This window comes from Chiloscyllium plagiosum, unplaced genomic scaffold (assembly GCF_037043375.1).
Source record: "Chiloscyllium plagiosum isolate Xiang-an unplaced genomic scaffold, Cpla_swu_hap1 HiC_scaffold_9, whole genome shotgun sequence".
Lineage (NCBI taxonomy): Eukaryota > Metazoa > Chordata > Chondrichthyes > Orectolobiformes > Hemiscylliidae > Chiloscyllium > Chiloscyllium plagiosum.
In genome coordinates, this window is record NW_028270147.1 from 117,657,763 (window position 1) to 117,671,211 (window position 13,449).

The following is a 13,449-nucleotide window of genomic DNA, read 5'->3' on the forward strand; positions in this document are numbered from 1 at the left end:
CTACAGCGCATGGACTGCAGTGGTTACAAAAGATAGCTCACCAGTTTCTCAAAAGCAACTAGGATCAGTGAATAAATGCTGGCCAGCCGGCGATGGCCAGATCCTGTGAGTCATTTAAAAAATGTTCATTGAGGAGTTTAGAATTAAAATGGGGTTCCTTGGTACTCAATGGGCATAGAGGAATTTTTTTTGTTTATTCATGAAATGTGGGCGTCACTGACTGGCCAGCACTTATTGCCCCTTCCTACTTGTCCTTGACAAGATGGTGCTGAGGTAGACCCACAATCTCATTCGGGAGGGACTTCCAAGATGCAGTGACAGATTTCCAAGTCAGGATAATGGCCACTGTTTACAAGATGAGTCACTCACTTACTTAATCTACATATTTTAACTCCAACCAGCATCACATTTGCAACATTATTACTGACAAGTAGGAAAAAAGGATTACGTGGAATTATTACCTTTACTTCATTTAAATTCTGTGGGTTCCTCACTCGTTTGAAGAATGAAGAGCTAATTCGGCTTGGCTTCATCCACAGGCCTGGGCTGGCACGGAGGTCGTCAGAAAAGATGTCAACAAAAATTTCTCTTGTAACATTAAGGACAAGCTGGAAGAAGTAAAAGACTAACAGAGAAAAGATTATATTAGATGCGTCCTCTCCACTCAGCAAAAAGCTTATGAGATCATTACAGTGAAAACAAAAGGGAATCCTGTTCAAAATATATAAAATAACAACTGTTTGCTCCACGATTTGAACCAAGGCTACATTTCGAAGTTCATTGATTGCAGGAGACAAGGCAAAAGAGAGATTAGAGAAGGGGTTTAAAAGGATTGCAGAACCTGCATAATGCTGAGGAAGGCACCACAACACAAAAGGAGGCAAATCTTTGAAACAAAATGAATAACATCTGTGGGACATGCTGTAAATAGAAAGCAAGCTATCATGGCTCCAATTATTAAGGTGAATAATAATCAAATCTTGTATTATCAACCAATGGAAACAGCAATAGAAAGTCAGAAACGATGGAGAAGAGTTTGAAAAAATACTGAGTGGCTGGAAGGGACACCATATATTATGTAAATAGAAACAGAATCTGTAGATTCTCAGACTGGGCAAAGTTATGACAGATGGGATTTAACGCATAACAGTATGATGATGATGAGGATGATAAATTAATAATGAGAGAGTACAAACAGTGGAGGAGAAAGGGGCTTTGGATTTTTAGGGAAGGGGCAAAATGGTAAATTGAATTCAATACAGTCATCAGGATCGAGATAATGTTTTTAACATGCTCTGTTACACATATCATCAATCAGAGCTGCTGTGGAGCACTCTTAACCCATACCTTTCTTGCTTAACTAAGAAAAAATAATTTTGTTTTCAAATGCAAAATCTGGGTCTCACCTCACAATAAGCTCTTCTGCTTACACTCTCGTCATCCTTCCATTTATAATTCCCAAAGTCTGGGGGTATTTGCAAATCCCCCAGATCATGGCCAAGTTCCTGCCATTTGCACAGCTCCTCAGCTGCTGCATGAACCAATGTCTCAATCTCTACAGCATCTTGAGCGAAAGCAAAGTTATTTTCCCCTTGGATTTTTCGGGGCACATCTTTTAGGGACTGGGGCTCCTGCACTGGGCTGCCCTGTTGCAAAGTACACAAACTGTTGGTCAATCTAGATACTGAAGGTCAGGAACAAAAATGATGGAATTCATTTCAAAACATTAATGAACAATACATGGTTATAATAAACTGTGAAATCAAAGCATGAAAACGGGAGACAAACAAACGAGAATCATCTTTTTATATCTCAGAGTATGTCTGACGTGTCAGACACAGGCTGGAATTCATTTCCAATTTATTCTCAGCCATGTAATGAAAGTCAAGGTTTCCACATGGAGTGAGATCCAGAACATTAAACAGTATATTTTATTAGACTGAGTACTCAAACTCAATACAAAATTTACTTGATGGAGTCAGAACAAATGCTTTATACTCCTTTTTAAGTTTAAAAGTTTTTGGCCTTAATCAAGGTGGTGAAAATAATCATCTTTCCAAAATTTCAAAGTAACACAAGTTGTTTCCCTGAGCTTGAAATATAAAGTTAGCATGAAAAGAACATGTCACACTTATCCATTAGGTGGAATCAATATTCCATTCGGCTCACAAAGGGCGATATCATGGACTATCATGGAGTGTGGAGGGTGAGAAGAATACAGTTATTGAACTGAAAAGAATACTTTTGGACAGTTCAGGATCAGATACATTGTGATGAAAACAGTGAATATTCTTCAAACTACGCAATCAAAAACATATGGCTTGTTACAAGTAACCATAGAGAAAGTAATGGCCATTTTAGGAAACTGATATAGACTGTTCAAATCTTTCCTGGTTCAGAGTATAAGTATGGAGAATCTCTTCATCTACAAACTGTTGTGTACTTCGGGGAATGAACGATTTCAGACTGAACGTTCTGAGCTTCAAGCTTTCCAAAATCAGATCACCTTCAGTTGACGGCTGCACCCCTTTTTATCCCTGCACTTTATAGGGAAACACAAATATTGACAAATCAGAAGAGCACGTGTCAGTTTAGTCAGGATGTTGCTGTGTCAAATCAAACTGACCCAAGCACCTATTTCAGTGACTTCCTGCATTGAATGCTCAGAAAGGAATGGACAGCATGAGAACTTGTCAAGCACTTTTATGAAAGAGCTGCTTGTCAAATCAATGTTAATATGTGCAAACCATAAACCCTTCTGTTCTTCTAATCAGATGATCATTCAGTCTCAGGATTTTGCTTCCAAACACTACGCTGGAAAAATTGCGTGCGAACTGAAAAAGCCAGAGATGATTCAAAACTTAGTTTAAAAGATCCTCTTTAAAAACACTGCCTCCCTTTCAGGGAAGGACAGAAAAGTACAGGAGGAAAAGGTTTGAATTTCAATAGCAATCCTTCAGTTCTAAACTCAGTCATTACACAGTGGAAATAGCCACTAAATCCTTGAGAAATAATCAGGCGTACTTGCACTTATTTTGAGAATTGATGGGCAAGGTAGAAAACACTGAGACACCAGAAATTTTAAGAATATCCCCCACAGCTTGATTTTATCACCCACAAATATATTAACAATTTATCAAGATATTCCTCACAACAGTCTTTTGGGAAAGTGTCCTTGGTAAAGGGGAACACTCAGGGTAATTTCTGAAAATGTTGACGTGCAAAATGTGCCCAAATAAAGTGGAGTTGTATTTTGACATTTGTGACGGAAACAATCACAATCCAACATTTATGTTAAAATGTGGGAATTTAATATGCTCTGGGATTATTCATCAAACAATCACATCAATGCTTCAAGACAAATAACACATCTCCAATTCTTAAAATTAAAATCCATCCCAAAACTGGCTCAAAATTAATACTTACAGGTCGAGGACAAGGATCTTGAGATAGTACTTCCTCTTTATCATCAACACTGTCATCTCTTTCAGATGGCTCCAATTGGATGACAGTCTTCTGTTCCTCCTCAAGATCCTTGGAAGGTGACCTGGGTGAGGATTCAACATCCAATTTGAACTTTAATCCTTGATTAGTAAACAATCTTCTCAGCTCTTCTCTTCTCTAATATCCCAAGTTGCCAGCATTTAACCCATATCCTTCTCAACCCTTCCTATTCATATATCCAACTCAAAGCCTTTTATAAGTTAAAAGTTGTAATTGTACCCCTCTCTACCACTCTGGCAGCTCATTCCATGTATGCAGCACACTCAGCCTGAAAATGTTAATCCTCAGGCCCTTTTTAGATCTTCCCCTCTCACCTTAAACCTATGCCCTCTAGTTTTGGACTCCCAAAACCTGGGAAAACGATCTCGGCTATTCACCCTATCCAACCCCCTCTACAAAAATCCTTCAGCCTCCAATCATCCGGGGAAAAAATGCTTCAACCTATTCAGCCTAATCCTGTAACTCAGTCCCAGCAACATCCTGGTAAATCTTTTCTGCACACTCTCAAGTTTAACATCCTTCCTGTAGAAAGGCGATCAGAACTGTGTGCAGTATTCTAGAAATGGCCTCACCAATGTCCAGTACAGCTGCAACGTAATGCCTCAAGCCCGACAGTCAATGTTCTGACCAATGAAGGCAAGCACGCCAAATGTCTCCTTCGTCACTCTTTCTACCTGCAACTCCACTTTCAAGGAACAATGCACCTGCATCCCGAGGTCTCTTTGCTCAGCAACACACCCAGGGCCCGACCATTAACTGTATAAGCTAGTGACCGGATAGAGAACTTAAAAAGTAAAATTTGATACAGAACTTTAAAAATGAAGCAGCCCAAACTGAATGGAGGGAGAATGTCTTCACTTGTGAGGCTGACCTGGACAGGAAGTTAACATTAATGAATCGAATCAGAAATTCAAAACAAAACTTTCTTCCTTGGAAAGGGAACAACATGGAACAACATGACAACTAGTACTGGGAATGCTGAAGTTCAATAGCATGAATATGTTTCGGGGGAAATTGGATAAGTACCTCAGGGGGAAACATACAGAAGGACGCACTGATGGGATGAAACAAAGTGGGAGTAGACTTGCATGGAGACGAAATAACTGCACAAATCTGTTGGGCCAAAAGGCACATTTCTCTGATGTAAAGTCACTGCAAAAGGTACTGGTCTCCTTAACAAAAGAACAATTCAATTACTAATTTGGACAAAAGGGGTCCCTCTAGGGTATAAAAGAGAAATACAAGAGGCATCCCTTCATAAGGTTACGCAATTAACATCCATTACTGAAAGTACCTCTGCAGAGAGCACGGTTTAACCTTTGCCTTCTCAGTTTCAGTGGCGCAAAGAGTTTTATTTTGTGGTTTGGTGGAGTTTGCCAACATCAAGATCTCCACTGAGTTCAGCTTGGGCCTTTGCAATAAACTCATCATAGGACTGAAAGAAACATGGAGAGAAGGTGAAATCAAACATTGGGATGACACTACTTTGGTAACTGCATAAGACAAAATCTTTTTTGAATGAACAAATCTAATTTTAGCAATCTGTAAAACAAGCTAACCACAAAATTGAGAAAAATTAACAGGGAGACCAAGAAGCCCAGTTGGTTGAATGCGATCAAAACAAGTTTGTTTCTTCCTCTCAAGCCACTGCACACACCATTCAACATTACAACAACCTATTTATGCAGCACTTAACAAGTAATAGGCCCCAAAGCTGTTTTAATAAAGAATACTGGGACATTGCTCAGGAAGTAGTATAAGGACAGAATACCCAAGACACCATTGGAAAAAGGAAGGTCTTGAGAGTCGGATGAGATGAGGATATGAAGAGGAATTTGGGATAAAAGGTTTGAATGAATGTTTGGAAGAATATAAAAACTCTTATTAATGGCAGAGAAAAAAAATCAAACAGTAAAAGCAACCCTGCTCAACCACTTTTCCTTAAGATGGCAAGAATAAAAGTCAACAGCCCCCAAAAATTTTTAGTTCAAGGAAATGGATGCTGATTTGGTTTTGAGAACGCAGTATGCAACATGTGAAATGCTCTGAACTCAACCTCTGCAAGGTCACATGTTCCAACCATCCCCAGCTGAAACCTGCAGGGCAGTGGAGGGTACAATCTCACCTCGAGCTGTTTGATGAGGCTAGCCTCTTGTGCTTTCAACCGCTCCTGTTGACGTTCCTCCTGCTCTTTCTTCAGCTTGTCCACAATGGACTTGCACTTCTTAAGTTCGTCCTTCAGTGCATGGATCCTGATCTCAATATCACTCTGGTCTGACGTAGTTTCTGTTGAAGATCCACCCAATGGATGTTAACAGGTCTCCTTACAATCAAATTCAACTTGGACATGAACATTAGCGGATAAGAGATATATGCAAACCTGCATAACTCTTGGTGATACTTCTCACAACCTGTTCAACAACTTTAATCAAACCTGCTGAACCACTGACAAAGCCTCGTGCAATGGACACATTGACCACTTGGGGGCCACAGTGTCACCAAACACATCAACTCCTCAGACCTACAATATCACCGTGCACACCGGCCGATCACACAGCAGGACTATCTGGGCAGTCAGTAACGGTGAGCATGGTTAGAACCATATTGAGGAAAAAGCCAAAATGGGAAGCTGGAGACTAAAATCTTGCAAAAGATGTGCATTTGAAAGACAGGAGAGGAATGGGCTTTGGAAATGAATTCTGCAATTAGGCTACTATACATGGCCATTATTTAAGTTAACTCTGGAAGGGATGCAACAGTCAGAGAAATTAAGACCACAAGAGGTTGAAGGATGATGTTAGACTAAAAGTCACAAAGAGAGACAGGGATTCATCGTGAAGGGCTTTCTTAACTGTGAAAATTAGATTGGAGATGTTGAAAAATTGGGAGGCAAAGTTCAATTAAGGACAGTCTGATAATTTTCAGATAAGCGCTCTTTCCAGACTTTTGGAAGTGCTCACATTCATGGAGTATTCAGAAATCTGACCAGAAGAGGATGGAATTGTCAAGTCTCTGGGTGAGAGTTGTGGATGATGAGGCAGGAGGCATGTAACTTTACAGAGACAGGTTTGTGATGAGTAAATGCTGGGTTTACTCAACGATGGAACATGCTGCTGAGATATAAAGGGTGTGGACCAGCTGAGGATAGCAAATGAGAGGCTGGAGTGGCAAAGGGATACAGCTGGAGAGTCAGAAACAGGCAAACCTGTTGGAGTTGACTTTTCTTTGTTGAATACTTCAGTGGTGTGCAATTTTTTCTGAAAGGCTGGTGACATTCTTTCTCCAATTTAGACAGGTGTAACATGACCAAAGTTACAGACCAATGAAATCAAACTTGCACAGGCATTCAGCTCTTACTGTTTCAACTTCAGAGATTCGAAAGGAAACTGACAGAACGAGATGTTAACAGACAATCTACCACACCGATGCTGACTTAACTCTGGGCTGTCGGCCTCAATTACAGTGACAATACAGTAATAAGCAAAACTAGAGGGAAAACTTCCTGTGACAGAACTCATGTCGTCATCCCACCATGCAAGGTGGTGGAACTTGAATTCAATAAAATAAAAAGTCTGGAATTAAAATTCAAATGATAACCATAAATTCATTGTCGATTGTCAGAAAAATCCCATCTGATTCATTAATGTTCTTTCGGGAAGGAAAGTGCCATCTTTACCTGGTCTGGTCTCCATGTGACTCCAGACCCACAGCAATGTGGTTAACTCTTAACTGTTCTACGGACAATCATGGATGGGCAATAAATACTGGCCACCCAGCAATGCCCACATCCCACAAGTGAATTAAAACAAAATTCCCTTCATAAATCCTACAGCAAGGCCATTTCAGGTGTTATTTTCACTTTCACACAAGACAAAGTCTCAAGGATCACCATCCCTCGGTGTTGTGCTATACTCTCAGCCAAGCAACATTTTTAAACAAAAATTAATACACATCGTGTTTGAGTTTCGAAGCACATCAAATAATTTGAAGAACCTCTGTGAAGCTTGGTCATGTTTGAAATTTCCTACCTGACTGTGTCTCAGAAACAGTTTCATCAGACCAGCTGCCAGATGCTTGGTGGGATTTTAGAATAGGTCTGTCATGCACACGGATGCTGGAGCTGATTTTCTGGCCATCTTGCTTCGATGTACTCTCAGTCACTTTTGAGGAAGGAGACTGAAAAACCAGAGAAGAAAGCAAACATTAGTTCCAGTCTGACATTATTTTCCAAGTTTATGAAAAAGGAAGAAGGTGGGATAAGCCAGGAGATTGATTGTCAGCCTCCCTCTGGGTGTCACGATGTCTCCGTGGTTAGCACTGCTACCTCTGAGCACTATGTATCTGGGGACAAATTCCTCTCTTCAGCAACTGTGTGTGTGGAGTTTGCACATTTTCCCTGTGTCTGCATGGGTTTCCTCTCGTTCCAGTTTCCTTCCACAGTCCAAAGACGTGCGGTTCGGTGGATTAGTGACACCACCACTAGGCCATCTAGAATTATGGGAAGAATGAACAATCTCTCTTCCCAAGTTCTAGAATTCTACTTGCTCCATAATTAATAGCACAGCTTTTAAGGTAAAGCCTTTATTGCCCTTTGAACCTGCTTTTACAAATCACCATCCTTCATAGCACCAGGCCTGCTCCCACTCAAATTACAATTGCTGCTGGTACGCTTAATCTAAAATTAAAAAAATACACTGCCACACACATACCCGCCAACACAATTCTGCCTGTCATCTTTAAACCATTCCTGCTTCTTATCAAACCTCCTCACAGCTTCCTTAACTTTTCCAAAACACTCATCATTCTTCTTATTTTACAATATTCTAATTTTCAACACCTCATGCTCTTGGCACATAATCAAATTATTAAATGAACACTGAAAATAAAAGTGCCCCCAGAAGCAAACCCAGAAACCACGACTTTCTTGAACCACTCTGGAACTTCCCCAAATCCTTTTCTATATTTCCACCCTTCTATCTGTTTAAATCCCGTTTGCTACCCCTGCCTTAATTCCTTGCCAATTAATCTTATGCATGACACCCATCATATCTCCACATCTGAAAGTTGGGGTTTTTAAGCATAGTCATCACTTTTGAAATCTGCTCTGACGCTTTATTTCACAGTTACCTGTTTTCTTCCTATTTTATCTTTAAAAACTTGCATTTATAACAAATCTTTCATTTGATAAAACAAACCAAGTCGCTTCACAGAAATAGAATAAAACATGATACTGAGCCTCAAAGAGATCCAAGGGCAGATGTGAAATCTGTCATACAGTTCGAGTGCCTTGAAGGAGGAAAGTGACATAGACAGAAGTACAGTTCAGGGAGAGAATTAAAGAGGTCACTGTCTTAGTAACTGAAGGCTTTTCCATTAATGCAGCAATTAAAATTGAAATTCTCAAAGATTTAATTAAAGGAATACAAATAGCTTGCCTGCAATGTATAATCATGTAAATTAATTTAAATGGTGCAAAGACTGGTTCTGGTATTATCCTTCACCAACCGGCTTTCTGGAATAGAACAAGTAGTATAATACAATCGTCAAGTCTGGAAGTAAGACAGACATTGATGAGGCTCCTGCAGTGGAAGAATGGAGGTGGGGCAGAGACAGATAATCGGAGATTCCATAAAGTGCCGAAGCAGGCCATTTAGCCTTTTAAGTCCACATCAACCCTCCGAGGACCAGCCCACCCAGAGCCCCCTCCCCTCCAGCTGGATTTCCCATTGCTGATCCACCAAGCCGGCACATATTTCACATGCCTTCACAAAATTCCTATTCTTTCCCACATTACATTTCTCATTCCCCCTCAGAATTCCCATTCTCTGCCACTCCTGTTTCCCATTCCCCTCAGAATTCCCTTTCCCCCAACACCTATATTTTCCAGTCATTCTCAGAACTCCCATTCCCTCAGATCTCCCACCCACCTCCCCACACTGTTTCCCATTCTCTCCACTTCCTGTTTCCCTGGGACTGATTTTGAGCGAAGCCAAGGATTTTCTATTCTCTGCAGCCTTATATGACATTCTTTACTCATTAGAAACAGTTTTTGTAGAAAAAACAATGCACAACATCTTTTACCATTTTCCTGTGTGTTGCGACAAAATCCTGGGAATAAACATCATCTATGAAAATACGATGGTCAGGACTGGTGGTCATCCGAAGGGCTGCTGATGGTGATTCCAGAGTCTGAGCAGGTGAACATCTAACCTCCTCAGGAATTGAACTGTCACTGTGGGGCTGGGAGCAAGGTGGTGCAGGACATTCTTCCTCACTGCCTGTGTCTCGAGAAAATGCCAATACTTAGAACATTTATACTGCAATGGGTTAACAGTGCTTAAAGTGAGATGCACAATTCAGTATGACTGTCTTACATGTCCGTCCTCCTTTCAATGTATTCTTTATTTCAGATGCATGTAGCAATATCATAAGGAGAGTCGGTTAGAAACAGTTAACCAGAGAAAGTTAAGTTTGCACAGGTCACTGATGAAAAGCACCTTGAGCTAATTCAGATACTATCAGACATAACTGCTCATTGTCAAAATACTCCGATACAACATTCTGCGCAGTACTGCAGTTACAGTTTCATGCTGCTGCTAATGGCGAGGAATGAAATTAATTATCAATATTGCAAAGAAAATTAGATTCTTCCGTGTTAACAAAGTGGCCACATAGCCTTGTGTAAACAACGTCCAAGCTCTCACACTGATTACAACTTTTGCTGCTTCTCAACTCTGCAAGTGATATGCAACCACCAGCAGTGAAAGGAATTCAAATCTGAAACTTCAGCCTCCCTGAGAGGGTGAGTGGGAAATTATACTGGGCTGTTGTGTCAAGGTACCATTGAGAAAGATGATAATTCCAACATCTGACCTATGCTGATTAAATGGATCACGGCAGATGCTTGGGAAATGTGATTTCCTTGAATGAATGAGACAGGCAAAATAAAAGGCCAGGTTTACACCTTGCTTCTTCTGCATTAATCGAGACTGATGACATTTACACATCAATACATCACCTCACACGTGCCATGACAATCAGCGTTACCAAAGTGCACTTGAAAGTAGTCAGAACCACAGTAAATGCATTACCTCGAAGAGAAAACAAACAAACAAGAAACAGAGGCTAACATTACCTTTTGATTCGGGAATCTTCTCGCTTGCCTCTCTCTTTGCCATGTTTGGTTTGAGCTCCTTGTCCCAAGCAGCCAGAGCCTGTTTATCCATTTGCTGGATCGCAGCTTCCTCAACATCGAGCCGCCGCTTCCACTCCAGCAGCTCCTCTGCATGCTGTCACCGATGCATCAGTTTCTGCTCCCGTTTAGTGAGGAACCTGATGGACATGCAAGCAGGACGGGGGAGAGAGAGAAAGGAAGTGTCAGCTAGCTGCCGATATTCATTTCTAAAATCGGACATTAACCTGCAGCTCAAAATGTATAATTCTTACTTTTTAAATTCAACACTGTTTGGGTTATAGTTTCACAACACAACCAAAATTCAGGGAAAGGTCTCCTTGTACACCTCACACATCCTAGAACATTGCAGCACTACTGCATGTAAATAGGCTCAGTGCAGTTAATCAACACATTCAAAAGGATTTCCTCCAAGTTTGCTGACGCAATATTCGTCAAAACAGTCAACTTCAATCTGCAATGCTGATCTTCAAAAAACCTCAATCTGTCATAGATTTCCCCACCCCACTGCAATTGGTAACCAGGCCTGGCCCAGGGATTGGTACTGGGAGATTAGTGGACTGTAATCTCATAGGAAGCAAGCAAACAAAATTCTGATAGCCTGGTCCTCAAAGTTTAGTCAGAGGTTTGAGACAAGTCAGATGCTATGCCTTCTTGCATTTAGCTCAATAGCATTTCCTATTTACAGTACAGTGTTTTGCAAAGTATAAAGAATTATGTGTTTTTTTTGCCATGGTGGGGGATTTTTATCCTAGTTTATCACAGTTGCTGCCTCTCGCTCCCCAACAGACACTGAGAGAAGCCCAGTGATGAGACGTAAAGACAGAGAAGTAGTGGTGACAGGAGAGCAATGTTTACAAAAAAAGGAGCAAAACAAGAAAAACAAAACAGCTGAGTATCACCCCAAAATTGCTTTATCTTTGGATACTCAAGAAAACCTCACATTATTAAGGAGAAATTCCAAATATTCCATCAAACATTTCTGGCCAACTTCCCTACAACTCTACCTCAACACAACTTGAGGATTCATTAACTTCAAATGGCAACAGAGCTCATCAAAGCCAACCCCAGCTCCATTTCTCTTTCTGACTTAGATAGTGGGAGAATCTCAAGCACTGCCTTCCCAACAGTCCATCCACAGCTTACAAACCCATCTGATGTTTGTTTAATGTTGTCATTATTGCTGCCTTCACCACCAACTCTGGCAGCTCATTCCATACATGTGTGAAAAAATTGCCCCCGAGGTAACTTTTAAATTTTTCCTTTCTTACTTACGCTCTCTAGTTTTTGACTCCGCTATCCTGGGAAAAAGATCACGGCCAATCACCCTATCCATGTCCCGCATGATTTTATAAACTTTTAAGGTTACCCTTCAGCCTCTCCCTATAGGTGAAACCTTCAACCCGAGCAACATCCTTATAAATCTTTTCTGAATCTTTTCAAGTTTCACAACACACCAGCACTGAATGCATTATTCCAAAAGTGGCCTCTCCGATGTCCTGTACAACCATAACATGACATCCCAACTCTTATACTCAATGCACTGACCAATAAAGGCAAGCACACCAAATGGTTTCTTCACGACCCTGTCTGACTGAAACTCCATCTTCAAGGAACCAAGAACCTGCACCCCAAGGTCTCCTTGTTCAGCAGCACTGCCCAGGACCTTCCCATTAAGTCCTGCCCTGATTTGCCTTACCAAAATGCAGTACCTCACATTTATTTAAAATAATTAGATCAGAAAAACACACTAGTCGTTTAGCACATCATCCCTATCTAATTATTTATTAAATATGCTAAACCTGAATCAAACCTTGCTTAAACAACACTTGGATACTGTGTGCAGGCTGATCATCATACTATAAATAGAAAAAGGAGAAACTGAAGTGGGTACACAGACAAGATTGACAAGGTTGGTCACAGAAATGTGTGGGTTCACATGTCAGGAAAGGGTTGACAAGCTACATCTCTTTTCTCTGAAAGAAGGCCAAACAGGGACATAATAGAGGTCTTTAAAATGTTGAGAGGGTTCAGCAGACTGGATACAGACAGAATGTTTCCTTTCACAGGGAAGAACATACCTTGAGGCCACAAAGTAGTCACCAAGAAATCCATCAGGGAGATATGGAAGTTCTGCAGAATTGGATTACAACAATGAAGACTGCACAGGGAGTGGTTGAATCAAATATCATATGGGTGTTTAAGGGGAAGATAGACAAGATTAGAGGGAGAAAGAAATAGAGGGTCAGGGTAATAGATGAGCAAAGGTGACAGGAGTCTCAAGTGGAGCAGTAACACTGATGTGAACTGATTGGAACAAATCATAGAATCCCTCAGTGTGGAAACCGGCCATTTAGCCCATTGAGTCCATAATGACCCTTCGAACAGCATCCCACCCAGACTCACTCCCCTATGCTATCAGTGTAACTCTGCATTTCCCATGGCTAATTCACCTAGCCTGCATATCGCTAGGCACTATGGGCAATTTAGCATGGCCAATCCACCTGACATGTATATTTATGGACTGTGGAAGGAAACCCATGCAGACATTGGGAGAATGTGCAAACTCTACACCGTCGCCTGAAGGTAGAATCGAACCTGGGTTCCTGGCACTGTGAGGCAGCAGGGCTCGCCATTGAGCCATGGTACTGCCCGAATAAGACCTGTTTACATCCTCTGTAGTGTACGCAATTGCCTTCATTAGATTAAAAAGCTGACACAATGATGTCAAGCTGATAATTCCACCAGGAAAA

At 41.0% G+C, this 13,449-nt stretch overlaps 1 pseudogene; it reads right to left on the bottom strand.

Moving 5' to 3' along the window:
• The window catches only part of LOC148149271 (centrosome-associated protein 350-like), a 1,440,514-nt pseudogene that overhangs the window by 1,239,930 nt on the left and 187,135 nt on the right, over nt 1-13,449 (bottom strand).